This window comes from Corvus kubaryi, unplaced genomic scaffold (assembly GCF_017639235.1).
Source record: "Corvus kubaryi isolate FWS band 111438036 unplaced genomic scaffold, C.kubaryi_AGA036_p1.0 47122, whole genome shotgun sequence".
NCBI classification, from domain to species: Eukaryota; Metazoa; Chordata; class Aves; order Passeriformes; family Corvidae; genus Corvus; species Corvus kubaryi.
This window is the reverse complement of record NW_024581312.1, coordinates 1,546-12,308: the sequence shown is the minus strand read 5'-3', so window position 1 is coordinate 12,308 and position 10,763 is coordinate 1,546. Positions and strand designations below refer to the sequence as shown.

General features: G+C 53.5%; 1 long non-coding RNA gene across 1 annotated transcript; it reads left to right on the top strand.

Moving 5' to 3' along the window:
• The first annotated feature begins 2,559 nt into the window (after window positions 1–2,559).
• On the top strand, window positions 2,560–10,159 carry LOC121672290. The gene is made up of 3 exons (XR_006018806.1): window positions 2,560–2,656; window positions 9,472–9,512; window positions 10,121–10,159. It is a non-coding gene; the product is annotated as an uncharacterized LOC121672290 (long non-coding RNA).
• Window positions 10,160–10,763: the final 604 nt, after the last annotated feature.

Genomic DNA, 10,763 nt, shown 5'->3' with positions numbered 1-10,763 from the left:
TGTTTCTGGGTGAAAAGAAGGGATTTTTGGGGTTCCTTGCCCTCCGTGGGGGGGTGGAGATGGGGAATGAGGATGGGACAGAACCCCCTGGGCCCCCACTGCCTTCCCTCCCTGTGCTCCCAGCTCTGATATCCAGCCAATGCTGATTCATGGCTTTTCCTGCCCCACATCCCTCTTTTTACCAGAATTCCCTCGATTTAACCATTTTTCCAGTGTTCAACACCAGTTTGGGATGCTCCCTGTGCCCCCCCAGACAAGGCAGAGGGGCAGGTTGTGCACAGGTAATGCTTTCATCCCCTTTTTAATTGTCCTTTCCTATTGGGAACCAGCCTGGCTCCAGCTCCCTGCTTATTCCCGCCTTGCCAGAGAGCGGTAAACTGGTTTTAACTGGGATAACACTCCCCTGAGTAAAAACCCCATTATTTTTTTATCCTTCCACGGCCAAGTTGATGCCATCTCTTCCAAAAACATCAAGTGACAGCACCTGGCTGTGCCTGGCAGGCGGGAGGTGCCTCATTTTAGTTTATATTTGACCCACGGAGGAAAACACAAAGGAGAAAAAAACCAAAAAAATCCATATATTTTTGTTTTCTTCCTGTAAGGCACCACACCCCCAGTCCTTGACAGGGAAATTATACAGCAGAGTGGTGTTTGTTTATAAAAGAAGGGTGATTCACACACCGCCACAGGAGCTGGAAAGGGTTAAACCCAAAATTACACCAGTCCCAGCCGAGAACCATAAACAGGAAGTTCTCCCCCCCAAAAAAAACCCTTTAAATTTAAACCTGGTGACTCAGGTTGGCTCCAGAGCTGCTCAGGGAGGGACACGGGGGGTGCAGGCCTGGATTATTCCCGGTGGGTAATTACAGCGTTGGTTTGAAAACAACGGGAAAGGTGGGAAGAGCGAGGTTTGGAGTTTGGATAATCCGGGGTGGTTTTTTCCCGATCCTGCGTGTTCTTCCATGGCAAACCCTTTCTCCCGAGCACACAGTTGGGTTTTAGAACAGGTTACTCGGATAAAAATATTTCCTGGGGGTCCAGCTGTTGGATGGAGCGGTGCTGGGGGCTTGGAAGTGGAGCTGGTGGGAAGCAAATGGAAAACCAGCAGTGGGAAAAGCCAGACTGGGAGGCAGCGGGAAAACACAGTCCCAAAATCTGTGGGTTTAGCTCAAGCTTGGTGTAGCAGCATGAGAGTTTGGGCTGGTCTGGTCCAAATTTTCGGGAGGGGACTGGGACACTTTCCCTGGAAGCTCCTGGTGCAGATTTGGGATGGGGTGAGATGGGATGGGATGGGATGGGGTGGGGTGGGGTGGGATGGGATGGGGTGGGGTGGGGTGGGATGGGATGGGGTGGGGTGGGGTGGGATGGGATGGATGGGATGGGACGGGACGGGACGGGACGGGATGGGATGGGATGGGATGGGATGGGATGGGATGGGATGGGATGGGATTGGGATGGGATGAAGCTGAGCTGTAGGTGAAGCATCTCTGGCAAACACCACTTTCATGTCATTACGACCTCAATTTTTTCTACTTATTTAAATCACCACAACCCAGAAAACATGGGGAGGTTTTGGCTGAGGTGCTTTAACCAAGCAGCGCCTCTTTAACTTAATTAAATCCATTGACAACAGCAGTCGAATTCCCGGATTTTCATTATACTGATAGGTGAAAGAAATCCAATTATTTTCAGGCTGCCTGCGTGGCTGCTCCCAGCTGACCCAGCCACCCTTACATATGTTGTGTAATTTATTTAGAGTAATCTTCACCTCCAAGGAAACCATTGAGGTAACCCAGATTTTCCTGGGAATTAGGGATTTTAAGAATGAAGGCTGTGCTGGCAGGTGAGCCTCTCCTCCAGCTGTGGGAGCGGAGGAATCCTTTGAAGCAGCTCACAGCTCCAGACACTGGGCTGTTGCTTTTTTTAATATCCTCTTTCTAAATATTTACAGGGTTTGTTTGGGGTTTGGTTTGTTTTTTTTTTTAGTATTTCATCCTCCCCATCAGATTTGGTTTGAAGCAGAGAGGGTTCTTCAGCTGCTTGTGGAGCATCCTTGCGTTGGTTTGGGGTGGAAGGAGGGTGGGGAAGGATGTGTGGGGCTGACCTCAGGGGTGGCACTCTTGGAGAATCTGGAAGGGATCCACCAAGATCATCCAGCCCAGCTCCTGGCCCTGCACGGACACCCCCAAAATCCCACCCAGGGCATCCCTGGGAGCAGTGTCCAAACGCTCCTGGAGCTCTGGCAGCCTGGGGGCCAGGACCATTCCCTGTTCAGTGCCCCAGCACCTTCTGAGGGAAGAATTTTTCCCTAAAATCCAACCTAACCCTCCCTGGCACAGCTCCAGCCCTTCCCTGGGTCCTGTCCCTGTCACAGGGAGCAGAGATCAGAGCTGCCCCATGGGAGGGAGTTGTGGAATGCTGAGAGGTCTCCCCAGAGTCTCTCCCACCCTTTCCCTCCCCAGGGGGTGCACGGTGCCTGGAATGAGGGGCTGCCATCCCAGGACAATCCCTGCTGCCCCCAAACCCACCCCCAGCACGGGGCCAGGCCGCCCGAGCCCGGCATCGTCAGCGCCGCTCACACATTCCCTTCTCCTCTCTCTTTTCCAGGATCCCGTTCAAGATCGGGCAGCCCAAGAAACAGATTGTACCCAAGACAGTGAGTAAACCAGTTCCCCCTTTTTAGCTCCAGCCTTGGATCATGTGGCTGATGAGTCAAGCCGGCACTTTGACTCGTCCCATTTTGCAGCGTGTGGGAGGGAGCTGGAGCAGCAGAACCTGTTGCCGCGTGTGACCAGCGCTCGGCTCCTCGTGCGAGGAGCGAGGGGGAGCCCCATCCAGGGAGAATATTTTGGTTTGGGATCTGTTGGAATGATAATTTTTTTTCTTTTTTTTTTCTTTTTTTTTTGGGGGGGGGGGGGTGTGTGTGTGGGGTGGGGGAAAAGAGCTCTCTTGGTCTGGCACGGTTTTCCTCGGAGATGGCTGAACGGGTTTGCTTCCTTCCTTCCTTCCTTCCTTCTTTCAGCAATGGCTTGTTTGTTCATCCTTTCGGAGCAGATGGAGGAGGAGGAGGAGTGGTTCAGATCGCTGAATATAACTGTTTCCAAAGAAAGGCTTATAAGCTGAGATGCTTAGTGCTCGGGCGTGAATTAATTTGTGCTGCACAGCATTTGCTTTAAAAGCAAATTAAAAAAGCATTTTGTATTCCCGTGGATTTGAGGCTCCTACCCCAAGTGCTGCTGCTTGCAGCTGGCTGTGGTATTTTCCCTTCTTAAGCAGCTTGGCTTTGCATTTGTCCCGTGCCAAAAAAAAAACCAACCAAAAAAAAAAAAAAAAAAAAAAAAAAAAAAAAACAAAAAACCAAGCTGTGGAACCTCCCAGGAGCTGGCCCTGAAAACTCACCTGGACACCTGCTCTAAAATGGGAGCCCTGAGAGGCAGCGTGGGGCAGCGCTTGTCCCTCTGCCGGCGTTGGTGACCTAATCCCCTGCACAGCCTGACATCCCTGATCCTTCCTCTCCGGGACACTCTGCTAATTCCGTGGGATGCGTGGGCACCCGCGTTTGTGGGGCAGTTTCTCCTTGGGACATGACATTTTCCTTGGAGGCAGAGGGCTAATCCCACCACTCCCTTCAAGGCTTGATTGTCATGTTTTATTTTAAAGGATTTGGTGGTTGTCTGCTGCCGTGGAGCAGCAATTTTCTGTAACAGCTCCAAACTGTCAGTACAGAATTTAAGCCAGGCAGGCAACGAGGACTGGTAAAATTCCTCCGTGGTTTTTCCATGTGTTTCCAGCCACCCTTTTCCAGGGGCTGGCCATCCACCAGGACAGTGCTGCTGCCTGTGGTCCCTCAGGTGAGGCAACCCAGCCTCAACTCTTCACCCCACTCCCAGCTCGTGTCAGGAGCCCCCACATTCCTCGCTCCACGACATTTTGCCTCTCATCCCCTTTCCCAGTGTTCCCAACGCCGCTGTCGTTCCAGGCTGGGGCAAGAACCAACTGCTCTGCAGCTCTGGGTGTCTTGGCATCTCCAGCCTACCCATTTCTCACACCCCAGTTGAATATTTTATATTTCTTTGCTGATTTCCCTCCCCTCCTGCTGCGTTTGCTGTTGGGAGAGGTTTTTCTCCCCTAAAATCAGCCCTCCCTGAGCTCGGGCTCCCTGCAGATGAGCGGTGGCACCTTTGAGATCTTCCCTTCCCTGGAGCTGCTGGAATGTGCTGTTCTGAAGCAGTTGGCAGGCTTTGCTTATATATACATGTGTGTGTATTAAATAGAACAGCTCAGAATATCCGGCAGGCAGAGGTCCATTCAGCACCCAGAGCGCTTCCAGGCCTTTCCCTTTCCCTTCCTTCCTTCCTCAGCTCCCCCAGGAACAAGACTTTGTGTCAACAAAGTTGGAAGCTGGTTTCTAAATGGCTTCCATTTGCCCTGTGATGATGATGATGATGATGCTGCTGCTGCTCTCCAGGCAGCAGATACAGGGAAAGCAAAAAACAGGAAGCCCAAAGCCTTGGAACTTCACGCCAAGCACGGAGTGCAGCCCTTCAAAGCAGAACAAACGGCAGGAAACCACCGAGATCCCCCGGGATCAGGCATTCCACGCCGTGGTGTGGAAGGGATGGGGTTGCTTTGTAGCTTCAGTGAGCTGCAGGCCCCCAAATTTACCTCCCAGTCGCAGGCTGAGACACTCCATCTGTGCAGGCTTTGGGGAACAGCGGCAGAAGCCAAGGGCCAGGATGTTCCAGATGTTGGGCTCCGGAGCCCGCCGCAGGAAGCGGGAAGGTGTGGCATCTCCAGGGCTGCATCCCAAGCCCATCAGAAGGGAAGTGGTTGTGGGTAGAGGATCTCCCACTCACAGAGACCGGACCACAAAAGAGGATGGTGAGGGGGAAGGATAAAAAAAAGCAGCGTTTGTTAGGATTTAACTTCTCTGGCTCTCCATGAGGCCTGGGACTGGAGTCAGGAGAGGAGGGTGGCTTTGCCGAGAGGCTCAGCGAGCCAGAGAGGCTTTTTTGTTGTCTTGATGCTGGGGCTGGTGTCAGATCTAGGCCGGCAGTAGTCCTGAAAAGCAATTTGCCTGGGCTGCCGAGGAATTAGTCATGACTCCCCGTGCCCACTCGCTTGTGATCCTTTGGAGAAGGGCACGGTGTCAGGCACAGTTTAGCTCTTGAGGGAGGAAGGAAACCCCAGCAGAAAATATCAGCTGGTGAACTCAGGTGATCTCCCCCTCCCCAGACGTGCCTGTGCTTTGTTTCCACCTTAACCTGGGCAAATCCAATTCCAGACAGCATAATCTCTCCCCTCCTCTTCCCTGAAAAGAGCAGCTGTCACCGGGCTCCGGGAGCCGGGTGGGAGGATCTAATGCTCAGAGAGGACCTGCTGTCAGCAGGGCCACGGGCCCGCAGCCCAATTAAACTAATGCCCAGTGATAGGAGTTAAACCTGTTAGAATTATATCTCTCCATGTTTATTGCTCAGCCACGAAGCCTCTTACGGCAGAGACGTTCTTCCCTCCCTCGGGACAGCTCCGCTCCCAGCAGAGGTTGCGCTGCCATCGGAGCTGTCTCGTCTCCCCAGCTCTGCTGCAGCTCCAGCTGAAGTTCACCTGCGTCCCCCCGGGTTTGTTCCCTGCCCTTCACCGGGGCTGGGATGATCCAAGCAGGCAGGGAGCCGGGGAGCAGAGCCAGCCCTGCATCCCCGCGGGGCGCTCGGCATGGGGCGAGCCGAGGTTTTTATCCCGTCTCCCTCCCTGCTTCCCTCGTCCCTGCTCTGGCCTGGGCTGACTCAGACCGCTCGCCCTCCTCCTCCTCCCCGCTGGCCTGAGTCAGCTTGGCAGGGAGGGCAGACCTGAGCTGCCAAACCTCCCTTCCTTGACTCATCCCAGCAGCTCTGCCTTCCCCAGGGATGTCAGACGGAGCAGCTCCGTGAGCAGCAGGATTCCACTGCAGCTGTGGCCGTCAGCGCCGTTCCACTGGGCTCCACCAGCGAGCTGGAAATCCCAGAACGGTGGAGGAAAAGTCGCGGGAATGCTGGGGTGAATTCGAGTGGTGCCAGTTAAATCACTTTGCTCATTTTTGCTCTCTTCCTTCCACCCTTTCTGGCCAAAGTGGTCTCTGCAGTTGGGAGGTGCATCCTTCTTCCCTTTGGTGCCTTTCTGGGAAGCTTTCCTGCAGAGTGGGGGTGTGGAGTCCATGACATCCCAGCCCCACCTGCAGTCTGCAGCTCTGGCTCAGGATATTCACCCACAGGACTTACCTTGAATCTCTTGATGGGATGGCAAAACTCGGCAGAAATTCCATCTTAGAACAGAATTCATGGCCTAATTCTGTGGGTTTCTTTTTTTTTTCGCGAGGAGGGAGGAGGAAGCACACACTTCCCTCTTTTCCCCAAGATCCACGAAGAGGCTGAGCCCACTGGAAGATGCAGAAATCAGCTCATCTTCCTCCTCCAGGAAAAAGCACGAACCCCAGGAGGATCGGAAGGTTCCTCACAGTCCCTTATTTCCATCTCTTTGTAGTGTTGGCTTTGCTTTTGCTTCCATTGCCTCGTAACCGTGGTGGTGATGATGCTCCTGCCCTTCGAGCAGGGAGGGATCTTATCACAGGTGGGAGGCCCAGTGTTTGCAAACAACAAGAAAAAAGAACTGGGTGAAGGAGAGAACGTTGTTTTATTTCAAAGCTTTCGAGAGCTCGTCGCTCTTGATGTAGATTTAAATAAAAACCCCGAGACAAGCGATTTTTGCATTACCCAGCCCCTGTGCCTGGAAGAAAAAAAGGTTCAATACAGAAAGCACGGCTTGATTGGGAGGTTTCAGAGAGAGGCTGCGGAGCAGTGGGATTATTTTAATAATACGGAAACTTCCCTTCAGGATATTGTAATTTTCTTGCCTGTACTTCTTGTTCTCGTTACTCTTAACGTGCTAATCCTCTCCACAGCCTCTGTCGGCTGCGTGTGACCATGGAGAGCTACTGGGAGTGGGAATTACTGTGTGCTCTGCAAAATGTTCCCAGCTTGTCCTCCTTGCACGGCTCTGCCTGTGACTCTGCTGGGTGGGAGCACGTGAGAGCAGTTTTTTCCTCTCCAGAGCTCCTCAGAGCTGCTTTTTGTGGGATATCCGGGCTCCAGCCATGACTGGGTGGCTCCATGAGCTCGCAGACTGTGGGGACTGGGAGCCAGTTGCTGCCTGTGGGCGTGAAAAATAAGAGCAATCCTTGGGCAGCTGTCTGGGAGAGATGGGGCTGGGGATGTGAGTCAGGCTGGGCAGCTGAAGTGTCTCTGTGTGGAGTCACCTCGATCCCATTTGGATCCTGCTCCGGCACCGGGATGGGGGTTTTGGGGCAGCTCGGGAGGTTTTGGGGGGGATCACAGCACTCAGAGGGTTGCAGGGTGGGGAGGTTTTGTCTTTATAGAATGAATCCTAAAATCCCAGAGTGGTTTGGGTGGGAAGGGAGCTTAAAACTCATCTCATTCCACCCCCTGCCATGGGCATGGACACCTCCCACTGTCCCAGGCTGCTCCAACCTGGCCTTGGGCACTTCCAGGGATCCAGGGGCAGCCACAGCTCCTCTGGGAATTCCATCCCAGCCCCTCGCCACCCTCACAGGGAGGAATTCCTTCCCAAAATCCCATCTATCCCTGCCCTCTGGCAGGGAGAAGCCACTCCCTGTGTCCTGTCTCTCCTGGCCCTTTTCCAAGTCCCTCTCCCGCTCTCCTGGAGCCCCTTTAGGCCCTGGAAGCTGCTCCATATCCGTTAAGCAACGACGCCTTCTGCTTATTGCACGGAAACGGGCGAATCTGACAGCAAAAAGGGACAGAAACCCTGAATATTTGCAGGTAGTTCACAGCCCAGCCTTCCAGCTTTTGGAGGAATTGGTTGCTGAGCAGATCCTCCTAAACAGGGAGAGGGAGCGATAAGGGAATGACCCCACCAGCCTTCAAAGGGGGCCCATTTTTGCGTCGTGCCCGACCCTCTGTGGTTTGCAACCAAAACAATTCACACCTAAGGCCTATAAATAGAGTGCAATATTCCCTGGATATTTTAGCAGCCGGAACAGGCACGGGGACGGGAGGGTGAGTTTTACTATGTGCTGGTTACCTGACCTGCCGGCGCCAGCTGCCGCGGATTTCTGCGGCTCCCCGAACACCAGGCACAAGTCGTGTGAGCTGCCCCCACACTGCTCCGTGGCTGTTCTCTCCAGAGCCCAATTTTAGCAGCACGAAAAGGGAGCTGAAGCTCCGGGGAGGGTTTTTTGGAGCAGAGGGTGGGGGGGGGGGGGGAAGAGCCAGCTCGCATCCCCCGGATGGTGGGAGCGGATGGCGCGGACAGCTGGGCGCTGGGATGGGGCTGGAATGTGGCTGGGCGCTGCCTGCCCTCAGACAGGGCTGGTGGAGTTCAAGTGCAGCCCGAAAAGATGTTTAAAACAAGGAGATCTCGAGAAAACGGAGCTCCATCTTTCAGCCCTGAGCTTTTAACAGCAATTCTGCTTGAAAAGCAAACGTCCCCATTAAACGCTGTGGTGTCGCATCGAGCCTGGGATTGAAATCCCGGGGCCAGCAGGAAGAATTGGAACAAACCTTTGGATCCTTCTAGTCCTGGCTGCTCCCAGCACTCTGCATTTCCTTAATAGCACAGGAGCTTGACAACACAACTGAACCCAGCGCTGATCCCATGACAACAAACGCGCATGGATTTACTCTTGGCTGGTCAATTGAAATCCATTTGCTTCTCTGGTTGACGAGGTGTGGAATGAACGTTTTGAGTGTGTTAAAACAGTCAGCATGGAAAGAAAGTTCCTTAAAATATCTCCTATCGCTGGAGGTTTGCTGCCAGCTAGCAAGTAGGAGGGAGCAGGCACTGAGGTAGCATCGGGAGAAGGCTGTGCTGGAGCTCTGAGCTCGGAGCGCAGGTTTCCCCTCCCTTCTGGAGGTGTCACAGTCCACTGGGGTTGTTGCTCCAACCCCAGAATTTCATGGGAGGGAGCTGTTGCAGGGCTCAGGGGTGTATGGAGGGGGTGAACAGTGCAAAGATGGGGGTGGTTTGGGGGAGTTTCACCATCCTCTTGAGGATGAGGAAGGAGGAGACAGCCAGACCCGCCTCAGGGTCCTTAATGGGGCTGGAGGAGAAGCAGCTCCCCTCAGTTTGTGGGGGAGAACACAGGCTCGTCCCCCCAACACTGAGCCACGCTAGGTTGTGACCTCCCCTCTTTTACAGCATTCCCATTTATTCCATCAGCTCCCAATCCGTGTGCTGGAGCATGTCCTTGGCTCGAGCCGACACGTTTGGTGGCAGTGACTTTGCTCCAAGAGAGTCTGGAGCTCAAAAAACCCCAAGACTTCCTTTACTTTTGAGGCGTAACTCCCGTTAAAGCTGCAGCTTGTGCTTCCCTGGGCTCAGCTCGGCATTTCCCGGGGACAGCTTCCCTGCACACTCCTGCAGTGCCCTGGAGCTGATTCCCATCTCTTCTTTCCACAGGTGGAGAGAGACTTTGAAAGGGAGTATGGGAAGCTGCAGCAGTGAGTATCAACCACACTGGTCGGACAGGACCGGCCGCGTGCTTCCCTGCCATGTCCTCTCGTTGCATCTTCCCAGGGAGTTTTAGCCAGTGATGCTCTCCCCAGTGAGAAATCCCTCGCTGCCCTGTAATTTCCAATTCTTCAGGGTTTCTCTGGGTGTTCAAAGGTGTCCTGAGAAGTATTTGCGGTGGGGTTGCAGATTCTGGCAGCTCTAAAACAAAGTGTAAAATTGCCAGAAAACTGCGGGGTCCCCGAAGAGCCCAACACCTCCGAGGCCCAGGAGAGGCTTTGCCATCCTGCCTGTGTCACAGGAGCTCACACGGATCATCTGGAAGCATTTGGCTTCACCATTTGTGTTAAGTGTGAGAACTTTCAGGAAATATGTGAACTATGAATAAGAGATCACCAACTTGAAAAGGTTAAAAACCATCTGAAAACAACCCAAAAGGGTTGAGCTGCACTGAACTTCATCGAGCCTTGCCTGGATATTTTTAACTCCCACCAGAAGCCAGCATATTCAGCCCGTAAATGATTTGTTGCACGTATGATACACTCGGGTTCCTTTCTTTCCAAGATTCCGACTTTGCCTTCTTTCCCCCATCTTTCAGATTGGAAGATCAGACCAAAAAACTTCAGAAGGATATGAAGAAAAGCACAGATGCAGATTTGGGTAAGTGACTGGAGGATACATAGACTGTGAACTTGGCCACAGAGAGACGAAGTGACTTTTCTCGAGATCACATGAGTAATGTGTGACAAGTCTGGAAAACAAATCCAGAGCTCAGTCCCACTCAGTTTGCTTAGTTACAAGGCCATCTGCGAGAGGGCTGCGAGCAGCAGCTCAGCCCAGGGAGCACAGACAGCGCTGTGGGCTCAGTCCCTGTCTCCTGAGCTCTGTGGCCTTGGACAAGTCCCTTTCTTTTCTTTGCCTCAGTTTCTGCCGCTGATAAAACCAGGAGTCGTTCTTCCAGGTCTCAGGTTCTCCAGCAGGAGCGGCTCCAGCTGAGCCTATTGTGCCGGCAGTGCTTTTGCACCTCCTTCAGTCAAGGGCGTGGAGCACCCTCTGGAAGCCCCAGGAAGGTGGGGTGATGGTCTGGGTGGGGCTGCAGGGCACAGGTGGGCACGGCTGTCCGTGTTTCCCGTGGGAAGTGCTGACCTGGCAGCTCTCCCTCGGGAATAACCCAGCTCACTCCCTCGGGGGCTGCTTCTTTTGGCTTCCCCTCGTGGCAGTGGGCGATGGAGGAAGCAATA